General features: G+C 43.6%; 1 protein-coding gene across 6 annotated transcripts in view; it reads right to left on the bottom strand.

The window, feature by feature from the left end:
• LOC149221776 (long chain acyl-CoA synthetase 9, chloroplastic-like) overlaps window positions 1–12,694 on the bottom strand; it is a 124,820-nt gene that overhangs the window by 90,342 nt on the left and 21,784 nt on the right. The gene's annotated exons all lie outside the window — the stretch shown is intronic.

Raw genomic sequence — 12,694 nt, 5'->3', positions numbered from 1 at the left:
GATTAATCTAGGAACTTTGAGCCTATTCATCAACATGAACAAGCAAACCATACTGGGAGATGTTGGAAAGGCAGAGGAGGAAAGGCACAAAATACCACACAAAATTCACACAATAACACGAGCTGCGACTATTCTATTGATCAACCAAACTTGATAATTACAATGAACCCGATGAGGGGTATTTAAACTTTTTCGTCTAGTGACTTGCCCAAAATAACTTCACATGCACACACACTCTAAATTCGACTTTTCCCAAAATATGACTTAACTTGAACTCACTCGACTTGACTCAGTTAACTAACTCTCCAAATTTAGCCAACTCTTGCATGCGGGAGTAATTACAATTTCCAACACTCCCCCTTAATTACAACCATATGACTCAACATAACTCAAACATGACTCAACATGACTCAACTATGCCTGCTAGGCTTACAATAGAAATTGACTCAATCATCACTCAAACATGTCTGCTGGTCTATGTCTCAGCTAGGCTTACAATGACTCAATACTTTTACAATTTTTTATTTTCTTTTTCGTTTCTTCCAGATTCTATATCCTCAAAATTGCTTCATTCTTTGTTGCACATTCTTGTTGTAGGCTTCATATTTCTTTACTTGTTGCTGCTGCAATGTTTCTTTGACTTATCTTGAATTTGCGCTAAAAGCAATTTGATATTGTCTTCTACAGCGTCCTCTTCAAAGATTTTTCACTCATGCACTGTTGCCAGAACTCTTCATCTTCAAATTGTGTTCTTTGTGCTGCTTCTTGTGCTTCATATCCCTGACTTTCTTTCTGCCATATTTCTTCTTGACTCCATTGCTGAAAAATTGTTTCAATGCTTCAATCTTTGTCTTCAGAAATGCCCATCTCTTTCTCTTCACTTCCATCATTAGGTATCGCTGCTTTTTGTCTGTAATCTTTGTCTTCATATTCTCTTTCGCTAGAATACTATCCTGTTTACCTGCACACTCAAAATCAACGTTAAAAACATCTTCATTATGCTCTACAGTGAGATCTTTCTTCTCTTTCTCTTTCTTCTCTGCCTTATCTTCTACTTCTTTACCAGCCTCTATTGTTGCAAACATGTTGTCTTACACTTGGCTTCCAATCACAAGTGGGTTTCTCTCACCAAATAACAACATATCAACGTGTTATTTCTGTTGCATCATGTGCAACCAGTCATCAACAGTGAAATTGTCTTCATCAAATTTAACATCAACAATTCCAATTGTTGGATACACCAAACCACTTGTTGCTCTATTGGTAGCTTTATCTGTGCCAAAATCAATTGTTGCTTGTTCACACAATGCTTCATGAGCAGTTCCAACTACTTCATAACTTACTGCTACAGTGGCAACTTCAACCTTCAATTCTTCATCAAACATGGTGTTTACCATATTGCCACAATCAATCCCTGTTTTAAAAGAAAAACCACATACCATCAACATAATGTTCATCCACCCTATGGTGGGATATCCGAGCATGCATGTGCTCATTAACAATTTTAGCTTCACCAAATTCATCAATTGTGGTTCGGTTCACCAATGCACATCTCACTTTGCAATCATCATGCACGTGTTTGTCACAGTCGGATTCACCATCATCTGCACCATCCACATTACAGTGGCATCCTTGAGCATTTATATTCTCTTGCTCTGTTTCACACACAGAGGCTTCAACTTCTCTCTCTGCGATCTTTGTTGCATCTTCTTCATCCATATGCATGCCTACATAATGGGTTTCAATTTGATGACCATCATCCACTTTTGAGTGGGATTCTCCAAGCTCTGTTGTCCACTCAGAGTCTCGCTCATCTATTCCTAAATTTGTGGCTGACTTCTATGCTTGTGACATAACCTGTTGTTGCATGTCACTCCTCCTTGCACCAAATTCTTCTTCGAAGTTGTATCTTTTGCTACCTTGAACAAAAACTTCTCATCCAATGCTTGTTTTATAAAATTGAATGCTAAAGCATCGCACACTTCATCATATGGGTTATTAGACCAGTACTTGATTAAGTCTTTAAGCTCGAAGAAAAGTTTGCATCTTGATAACCCAATTATCAAAATATTTAACAGTAAACATAGGAGGTGGTAGCAGATCAAAGCTACACCAATCACCTTTGATTTCTTCTTTGTCTTCTACTAGACTTCTCAGTTCCTCAGCCGCGGCCTGAAACTCTCTAAACATGGCAACGATCTTTGCCTCTTTTTTGATTCCTTTTCTTAATCTTCTTTAGTTGCACTTTGCGACCCATGACTGTTGTCTTGACTATTCCTCTGTCTTATAACTGCTTTCCTGATTGCATGAGGCTATCTTACATATTGAACTCGAAAAAAAATATGATGTTTAATATGCGCCCCCGTAAGGCACAATCTTCACCCAAAAAACACTATCATGCTTGACAAAACCAAAAATGTTTTGTAGACCAACGGATTTTGCAAAGCCCTAAACTCTCTTGTTCAATAAAATCATTTTCTTTTAATTCTCTTCCCCTCACAAAAATCGCCTTTATAAAATCCTCCTTTTATAAACCTTCATAATAAAACTTTATATACCCCTTTGTTTTTTCTTTTCCTTACATAAATCTTTTTATAAAAAAAAAAACTTTAGTAAATCATTTCCTTTTTTAATTTCATATAACACAAAAAAGCCACTTCAAAATAGAATTTATAAAAATCCCTTTTAAAACACCTTTAATACCTTTCAAAGATCCAGAATGGCCTTTTGAAACAATATATTCCACCTTCATGTTATATGAAATGCCTTTTTGAAGTTTGACTTCGGCCGCTTTAAACAAACCCTCTTCACTTAATTAACGCGTTGTGGGAGGTAGTGAGGTTGTGTGGTAACGCTGCCCATGATAAGAAGACCTGTGTTAGTGCTCTAACGCTCGCAAATCACAGTAACTACGTGACCTGTAACGCAGCTAGCTGGTGAGCCCTTTTGCGTTATAACGCCCTGTCTATCACTTGCAGGATGTGTTATGCTTTCAATCAAGAGAAAAAATATATTTCTCTCTCTCACGAACAACTGCTGATCCGCTCTCCCCTGGCTCTTTGTAACCTCACTCTGACACCAATTTGTTGGAAAGGCAAAGGAGGAAAGGCACAAAATACCACACAATAACACGAGTTGCGGCTCTTCTATTGATCAACCCAACTTGATAATTACAATGAACCCAATGAGGGGTATTTAAACTTTTTCATCTAGTGACTCGCCCAAAATAACTTCACATGCATACACACTCTAAATTTGACTTTTCCCAGAATATGACTTAACCCGAACTCAGTCAACTTGACTCAATTCACTGACTCTCCAAATTTAGCCAACTCTTGCATGCGAGAGTAATTACAATTTGCAACATGAGAAATTGAAACTCTTAAGCAAACAGTGGATGGAAACCCAGCATTGATAAATAAACCAACAGTCTGGCATTGAGCATCTTATGCAAACTCCAATAAAACTCTATCTGATGCCAAGTTCATTCAACCCTTCAATCTTTGGAAGTATTGTGTCGGGTTGTATCAAAATTTCCTTAATCCAAAAATTGTTACATCCAGCTATGCATTATGAACTTTAAAAGAACTGTCTAAACTAAGGTAACAAGCATGAAAACATCAAACTTTTGTGAAGGCATACTCTTGGTTTTTGTCTTGAAATACTTTCTAGGTATTGTTGTGTCTAGGAATTGCTCTCTCCTCTTTAACTAGAATCAACAAGAGAGAAACATGTCTCTTAGCTCCAGCCATTGCTCAGTAAAGCTCCCGATGGCATCTATGAGATTCTTCACTTCACTTGCTTGAAAGAACCAACTCCACAGCAACTGCTTTAATTCTTAGATGAATACAAGAGACTATGTGATCACCTACCTAGCAGGCTGGTTTCTGATGTTTTAACTTTTGAGTTGCAACTATTATTGCACAGAATGTGAAAAGATCAAAATAGAATAAAGATCACATCATGTAAGAAAATATTAAATACCAAATAGAAACTTCAGCTAGAAGAAACGATATATGTTGTTTAATATCACCATTTTTTCTTTTTCTTGCATTTTCTGTTGTCCCTCAAATAGATTCAAGCCAATGCAAAATAAAGATTAAAGAAAAATCCAAACATTTGTTCAGGGACTTAATTTGTGATTTGTTTTGAAAATACTAGCAACTAGTTCAGGGTATTTTCTCTTGAAATGAAAATTTCCCAGTTTGAGTTTTGTGGGCAGATTTGGAAGTTGAACCTGGGACAGTCAGTGCCGCTTAGATACTATGGGTTGACATTTTGAACTGCTTCTATAATTGCATATAATTCACATAGCATTTGGAAAATTTACACGACATACTAGATTTAGCCAAGTCACTGTTGGCTTATATGGGCCTGACCCAGGTTCGGAAGAATTATTTAGCCAAACAAATCCCGCAATTACCGGCCCTTTCAGCAATAGCTTGCAGAGCGCGGACTGAGGTCTCACTTGAGGTAGCAAGGGAGGGTGCTAGAACCAAGTTTCCGCACCCTAGGGATGTCTAGATGTGGTCTGGGGGCTTTGCGCACCGTTCTGCAGCCTCGCGCTACTCTGCTTCCGCGCAGATCCGAAACAGGGCGACTTTCACTACTAATTACTTAATGATTTGTTATAGATCAGTTCTGCTTGTGAGGGTCTTTAAGCAAACATTTAATCAAGATAACCAGTGCACGCACTTAACAGAGATATAAATTTTGCATATATTCATAACATGAGCATATGCACATAGATCAAACAGTTATATTAACCATACATTAACCAGATCCGCAACAATTCAGATTTAACACAGTATTTCATAATCAACTTATCTTTATTAACTTTCTTCACCAATACATCCAGTTTCGTCCTGCGAACTCCGCTGCAGGGGTCCGCGCACAGCGGTGGACTCTTCCAGGGCTCTGCACACACAGCTGCAGGGCCTCTATCTACTACCCAATACCCTCAACTCAGACTTACAGACGCTTCAAGACTTTCCTTCTCAAAAACCCATTACATCCCAAATCCAAGATTTCATCCCAAAAGGCTACTTTCTACCCATAGAGCCTCGCTCTATTTATACCAGTGTTCCACGGGGACTCGCCCCCCTCTAGGGGTCTAGTTTCCTCGCTCCCCCGCGCTCTGGGGACTTGGGGACGAGTAGGGGTCGTTTCCCCACGCTCCCAAAAATGAGGAAACTCAGGGGGGCATGCCAGGGGGTCATTTCCCTTTCCTGAGGGGGTGTTTCCGAAAAGGGGGACAAGGGGGGTCATTTCCCGTCTACATCTTCCACTGCTAACGTTTTGGAGGTTGATAATATGACAAAGTGTAAGATTCCAACATCAAGTCGTATCCTGATCTCACATATGTAGAGCACGTTTTGTTGCAGGATGAAGAAACGGCTCAACCCCATCACTAATAAGTAATATAATTGTTAATATTCTAGATACCAAAGTCTCCAAGGTATAAGTACGCACCACCCTCATATTCTTTAAATAACGTCACTCACATTCCTATATCGCTGGAAAACACTGTATTTTGATCACTCCAAATATATATACATTAACTCCAGGATGTGTGTATTCATTTGATGAAATGGTGTACAAAATTTTCATATAGAATGTATATACACATTGGAAGAAAGTGGTTGACTGAAGACGCTCCCTTCTCTGCATTATATTTGTATTTTTGATGACTTTATCGATACAGCGATTTCTATCACTGACTTAATATATGTGTCTAGTTTAGCAGAATTGTCAAGATCTCTGGGGATTTTGAAATGAATATAATTATGCTATTAAGCAGCAGTTGTTCTTGAAAGTTTGAAGCAACGCCCGCTCAGACCGCATGGCCTTTAATCTTGTAAGAAGCTAAGGATTTTGAGGGAAGATTGTCGTGGCTTGTGAGAAAAATTGTATTGCTCAGCGGTTCATCCTTAATTTCACACCGTGCTCTATAAAGTTGTTCTTGCAGGTCTAAAAGAAAAGAAAACATCAGATTTGATTGTTATGGGTAAAATTGGGATTGAATTTTGTAATAGGTTGTTTAGTTTATGATGTATGATTATAAATTAGAATTTTAAATTTATATGATATTAGAAATTTAGATAATGATATTCATATCAATAATCATGCTTTGCAGCTTTTCAATTCAAACCCAATTGTCATAGTGGACTCAATTAATAAATTATATTTTATATTTATAAGTTTTTAAGACTCTGACGCTCCCCCAAGTTTCCTAAAAAATGGTAGGGAGCTTTTGCATAGACCACTCCCGCACCTCCTCGCTCCCTCGCCCCCTCGTCCCAGAACCTTGGTGGAACATTGATTTATACCTTTCCATGGTCTGCGAACCAAGGGCGGGCCAACTCAATTTATATTTCTTTACATTATTTTTGGGCAGACTACCCTTTGACTCAACTTATTACAAATCGCGCTCCGCGCATACCGCGGAGTCTTTACCCAAAATTCTGGACTTTATGCCTCATAACTGTTACGCGGGGCTTCTGCCACCCAACAATCCCCCAACACAATCATCGTGACTCGTCCCGAGTCACTCGTTGGTGCAGCGAGACGCGCTGCCTTGGCTTCGCAGTTCACCTCCCCTTCGAGTGGCGCTCTTCATCCTGCTACTCCTTCATTGTCCCCTGCAACGCTTCGTCTAGCTCCTGCTTCGTTGGTATTACCAATTCTCGCAACCGATAATGCTCATTCTGCTCTGTTCGGTTAACACAGAACATCCCCTCATAAGATTTTAGCTCTAGCGGGGAAGCCGCATACGGGACCTCCTTGTACCACCACAGCCACTTTCTTCCATTGTATCTTCTTTTCACACTGTCTGCTGCAGCTTGTGTTGCAATGTTGCAAGACCCTTGCTGCTGTCCACAAGATCCCAATCTTCAAGGTACATCAAGGACGAGTTATTAACTACATTTCTACCAATGGGCTCTGTCTTTCCATACTTTCGCTTTGCTGTTATAGTTCATCGGCCTTCCCTGTGCGAGGCGGCGGAATCCAGACCAATTCTGCTTCGTGCCTTCCATTTTCTTGCTCATCCCCTCCTGTTGATGCTGAACTCTGCGTGGCGTCTTCAGCTGTCAACATCATATTCCTCAGAGAGCCCTGCCTTTCCATCAACCAGATCACCACCTCGGGCTTACTCCTTGTGCAGAGATAATTAAAAGTTTCATATCAGTAACTAGCTTGCATTTTTCAAAAGCACAGTTCGCTCGATGGAAGCCCCCCTGTGATTTATAAGGGTTTCGAATTTCAAATTCACTGTCTCTCGAGTCTCGCCTGTTCTGGCACCCCTCGTGTTAAACCTGTGGTAGATCAGTCCATAGTTGGCTCGTACCCCTTTTCTTAATTGCCCACTACCCGCTCCCTTTTGCCATAATGCGGACATCTTGTCATAAATAGTGACAGCAACGGTCACTTCTCCTCTTAGCAACGCAACAGTGGAATCCTTTCCGCACAACTGCGACCCTTGTAATTGGCCAAATCTATACGCACTCTGGCAATCACACATCCTTCCCCCAAACTACTTTATCGTCCTGTGCTCTCTTTCAACTAGCTGGAGCGGTGAGACTGTCCTTCGGACAATTAGTCAAGCGGGCAGCCCACCCGTGTAGAGCGTCAGGGGACTGCCATTCACTCTTCCCAGGGAGGGGTCTCCATTTAGTTTGGCAAGCTGAACCGCACCCCCATCGGTAACTTCTTTAACGACATAGGGTCCCAACCAATGCATTCGGAGTTTGCCAGGGAATTTCTCAAACTTGCTGTCATATAATAATACTAGATCATTCTCCTTGAAAGTGCGTACCTTGATATGGCGATCATGCCATGCTTTCTCTCGCTGTTTTTGTACTTGCTGATGGAATCCAGCCAAAAACCTTTCCTCCTCCAGTTCTTCGAGCTGCGCGAGCCGTTCCTCCAAAGCCCCACAGTCTGCCATACCTATTATTGCCGCAATCCGCAGACTAGGCCCAATGTATTCCATAAGCATAGCGGCCTCCTTGCCATAGACTAACCGAAAAGGTGTCTGGCCCGTCAACTTTTTGCACGTGGTTCAGTATGCCCATAGTACAGCAGGGATGCGTAAGTCCCAGTCATTTCACTGTGCATTACAGACCTTTGTCAACACAGTCTCCAAAATTTTGGTGAATGCTTCAACAGTCCCATTCGCTTGAGGGTGATAAGGTGTACTCTGTTGATGATATATCTGGAATTCCTCAGTGAGTGCGCTAATCGTTTCATTCAGAAAGTGTGTTCCCCTATCACTCATGAGAATTTTGGGACATCCAAACCTTGTCAGCACGTTCTCGAACAAAAACTTCGCAGTTGTCGCAGTCGTGCAGTCCTTGACCGACTGTGCCTCTGCCCATCGAGTCAAATATTCTGTCGCGGTGATGATATAGCACGCGCCCATCTTCCCCCACGGCGCGATAGGTCCTACGAAATCCATTGCCCACTTCTCGAATGGTTGTAGCATCATCTGTGGCTAGAGCAGCATTTCATTCGTCCGCGCTGGTTTCCCCGTCCGTTCACATACGTCGCAGGCTCGGCAGTATGCTTTCAAATCTTGATGCAAAGTGGGCGACCATAATCCTACGCGAAGAATCTTCTGGGCTGTGGCGCGACCCGCATAATGTCCGCCAGCAACGCCCCCGTGTGCTACGGCCAAGATCTGTCCTCGCTCGAACTCCGGGACATACCTGCGTAATATTTCGTCATTTGCCCATTTTGTAGAGGTGCCCTGCAATCACGGTAAAGTCTGTTGCGCGTATCACTAGTTCCTTCTTTTGCTGAACAGAATATCCCTGCGGCGCGGTTCCTGTAGTTAAGAAATGGATTATATCCTCAAAGTGGCCATCCGCTACACGCACTTCATACAGCTGCGCATCCGGGAGTACATCCTCCAAACTTGTGGGCTCTTCGTCGGTCTCAATTCGGGACAGGTGATCCGAGCCTACATTTAGACGTCCCGGCTTTACAACAACCTCAAAGTCATATTCTTGGAATACTAGTAACCACCTACAAATGCACCCCCCCAACACAGGCTTATTCACTAGGTACTTTAGTGCCGAGTGATCAATATACATCTTGAAGTGGCCTCCGAGCAGATAGTGGCGGCGTTTTTGAAGCGCGTATACCATCACTAATCCCTCTCGCTCAGTAGTGGAGTAATTCTTCTTCGCTTTTGACAACCGGCGACTTGCGAATGCAATCAGGTGGTCAATTCCCTCCGCTCCTGGTTGAGTAAGTACTGCCCCCAACGCGATACATGATGCATCGACATGCACATGAAATTCGACGTCCCATTTTGGAAAGACCAAGATAGGGGCGGATGCCATCTTTTCCTTCAGCGTTTCTAGACTTTTGTTGCACTCCTCATTCCAGCAATAAGTAGCATCCTTCTTCAGCAACTATTCCATTGGAGCCGTGATCTGGGCGTAGCTTTTTATGAACTTCCGATAGTAGCTCGTGTGTCCCAATGTGGCGCATAGTTGTTTGACACTCCGCAGCGCTTGCAGATTGAGTATGACAGCGATCTTTGCCGGATCCACCATCAGTCATTGCTTACAAACCACATGGCCAAGCAGGTTCCCAAAGGGGACGAGGAAAGTACACTTCTTTAGGTTTAGCGCAATCTGGTGTCGTCGGCAAGTATCCAGCATTAACCGTAAGCTCGCGGTATGTTTCTTCACCAGTCCGAATACGGTCCAATCATCAAGGTAGACTTCTAAGAACTTGTGTATAAATTCCTTGAATGCAGCTACCACAATGCAGGAAAATATCGTCGACGCATTCTTCAGTCCAAAGGGCATCACCGTATACTGAAAACAACCCCATTCAGTGGCAAACGTTGTTTTACTCCTATCCTCTGGCGCGATCTTGATCTGGTGGTACCCGGAGAACCCGTCTGTGAAGGAGTAGGCTTCCTGACCCCCCACATTTTCCAGTACTTCGTCTGTAAAGGGCGTCGGGAACGGATCATTAACACAGGCATCATTGAGCTTTCTAAGATCCACGCAAATGCGAATCTCACCCTTCTGTTTCTTCTCCTGCACCACCATAGGACTCACCCAGTCGGACTCCTCGACTGGTTCAATGATTCCTGCCGCCAGCATCTTGTCCAATTCTTCGCGGACCTTTGCTTTGTATTTTGGATTCAATCGGTAAGGTTGCTGCTTAACCAGCTTCGCGTCTGGCTTCAACATTATCTTCATCACTCCCAGGTCTCCTAGGATCCCTTTTAGCTCCGTGATTTTTGTTGGGAATAAATCTCAATATTCCCAAAGCAACTCGACGACCTTTTCCACCGTGGCGTCGTCCCAATAGTCCCCGAGCGTTGCATACTTCGGCTCTTCTTCTGTTCCGATATTTACTTGTTTCATTTTCAACGGTGTCGTGATATCTGGATCTTCGATTTCGGGTCTGCGCACCTCACGGCTTCCCTCTGATTCCAGAATATTGATGTTCCATGGGTCGTCCTCATCATCTTCTATTTGTACATTGTAACATTCCAAGGCCTGGCTCAGCTGTCGCGACCAGTCTGGCTGCACGATTTCTTCTGGTTCCAGTGGTGTTTTGAAAATGGTGGCCTTCACCAGCTGTAACGCGTCGTCCACGGTATCCATCCATTGGTCTTCAAAGAGGAATGTCGACAGAAACCCTTCGCGCAAGATATCCCACTCGCCGGTGCCATGTCGAAGCTCTGTTTCAGTATACCAGTTCCTTGGGATGACATCCAGGGTATGATAAAATAAGTGCACCCACTCTGGTTGAGGCTCCTGTCCGTAGGCTTTGATCCATCTGGTAAGGTGCATGCACGGGTCATCACATCCATCGTATTTCTTCGTTATTCCTAGTTTTGGCTTCCCAAATCTGATCTGCATCATGCGCCTGCAACTGCGCCAATCTTCGAAAGTCCCTTCATGTGTGCCCCACCATCGCGCAAGTGTCGCACGCAACGCCCATCTCAATGCATCAAACAATTGGTGCTCTGGTACCGTGATTTCAAATTTGGTCAGAAATTCATCTATTATTGTCAACCCATCATACATCGGTAGTTCACGATCCTGGGCCCTCACGCAGTACAGAGATTTAGTCACCAAATTGCAATGTAGCATGGTTACTCCATTCATCCTGTTACGCCATTGCTCATCTTCTTCGTCTGAATCGGTAGTGCAGGACTCTACATAACCTCGTGATATTCTTCTATCCTCTGTTGACTTGACCCATTCTTGCCTTTGTGCAGAAATATTGTAGATACAGTCTAATTCGTCGTTACCTTCTTCGTTGCACACGAGTTCAATGTAGCGCGGTCCTTCAGCTGGATCTAGCGGAACGACTACGCGGAGCGACTTTGTTTCAAATATCATTGTCCGCTTCTTTAAGTTAATAACCCCATTCATGTCGATGGCCCAGTGTATTCCTAAAAACACAGGATAAGGCGTACTTTCATCCACGATTTCAATTACTTCAAAGTCTGTTCTGGTGCTCGCGCCTTCTATAACTACCATAATTCCCTTCAACCTTCCCATGGGCAAAATTTTCTGTTGTTTCGCCATTCGCAACTGAATAGGAGACCATTGCAGTGTAGGCCTACCCATGCGCTCCCAAGTTTGTTTAGGCAATACATTTGCATCCGAGCCCAAATCCAAAATGATCTGATCCATCTCATAGTCGCCAATTTGTGTCGTTAATCGCATCTCTCGCCCCGTCCGTGTTGCGTGTTTTCCTAGTTTGCGGACCACGCTAGGTTCTCGCGTCCCCGCGCACCTATTTATTAATTCTTGCAAGCCTCTAACCGCCCTATTGTCGCGCAGCAATTTTATGCATGTCTCTAAAAAGGTAGTTATCATCGAGGGATCCCTGTCCTGCTCAGGTTGATCCCTGCTACTTGGGGTAGAGAGCTCCACGAAGCTCTCCCTAGCTTCCTAATACGTCTCCTTGCCAATCCTTTCGTCTTCCTTACTTAGGTTCCTTTTATCCTCTCCTGTGGCCATGCCACTTCTTAGTACCATGTTTACCTGGGGGTCTTCGTCGCGAGGTTCAGACCTCATCATCTGCACGTTCTGGGTCGTCATAGGTTGTGTTTCGCTTTTTTCACGAATCTATGCTATCAGTGTGGAGCAATCTATCAGCGCATGATCGAATTGCTCACAGTAAGTGCATGATATTCTAGTTGGTTTGGTACAATCCCGTGCGTAATGTCCTGGTCCTCCACAGTGGTAGCAAATTAGCTGCTCGTGACCCCTTCCTGACCCCATTCTGCCCCGTCCTCATCCACGTCCCTGGAACCCACCGCGCGTGAGCGCCGCGACTGGATTCTGACCTTGCGCCTCAGTCTGCGTTCTGTAGGTCGGTGACTGGTCCATCAATAATTGATAACTATCGCAGTCTCGTTCCTCGTGGCCCACCGATCTGCAAAAGTTGCAAAAGAGCTGTTGGGGGGGTTGTCTCATATTCTGTAGTAGATGGCAGTTGTCCGTGGCATGCTTTCCTCCCTCCTGACATATCGCGCACCAGAGGGCAGGCGCCACGCTTGGCCCTTCCAGTACCTCTGGTTGCAATGGCGTGGGTCCCCCCCCCCCCCCGTCACATAGTTTGAAAAGACTGGACAGTGATTTGTATCGTGACCTTGGCTTCTACACTTTATACACCATACTTCCTCCCGGGCTTCTGGGCAAGGTGC

The sequence above is a fragment of the Pinus tabuliformis genome, chromosome Q (genome assembly GCF_031772625.1).
Source record: "Pinus tabuliformis cultivar Carrire ecotype Pingquan chromosome Q, CPIR1, whole genome shotgun sequence".
Classification (NCBI taxonomy): domain Eukaryota; kingdom Viridiplantae; phylum Streptophyta; class Pinopsida; order Pinales; family Pinaceae; genus Pinus; species Pinus tabuliformis.
The sequence above is the reverse complement of the archived record's forward strand: the minus strand, read 5'-3'. Positions and strand labels throughout refer to the sequence as shown.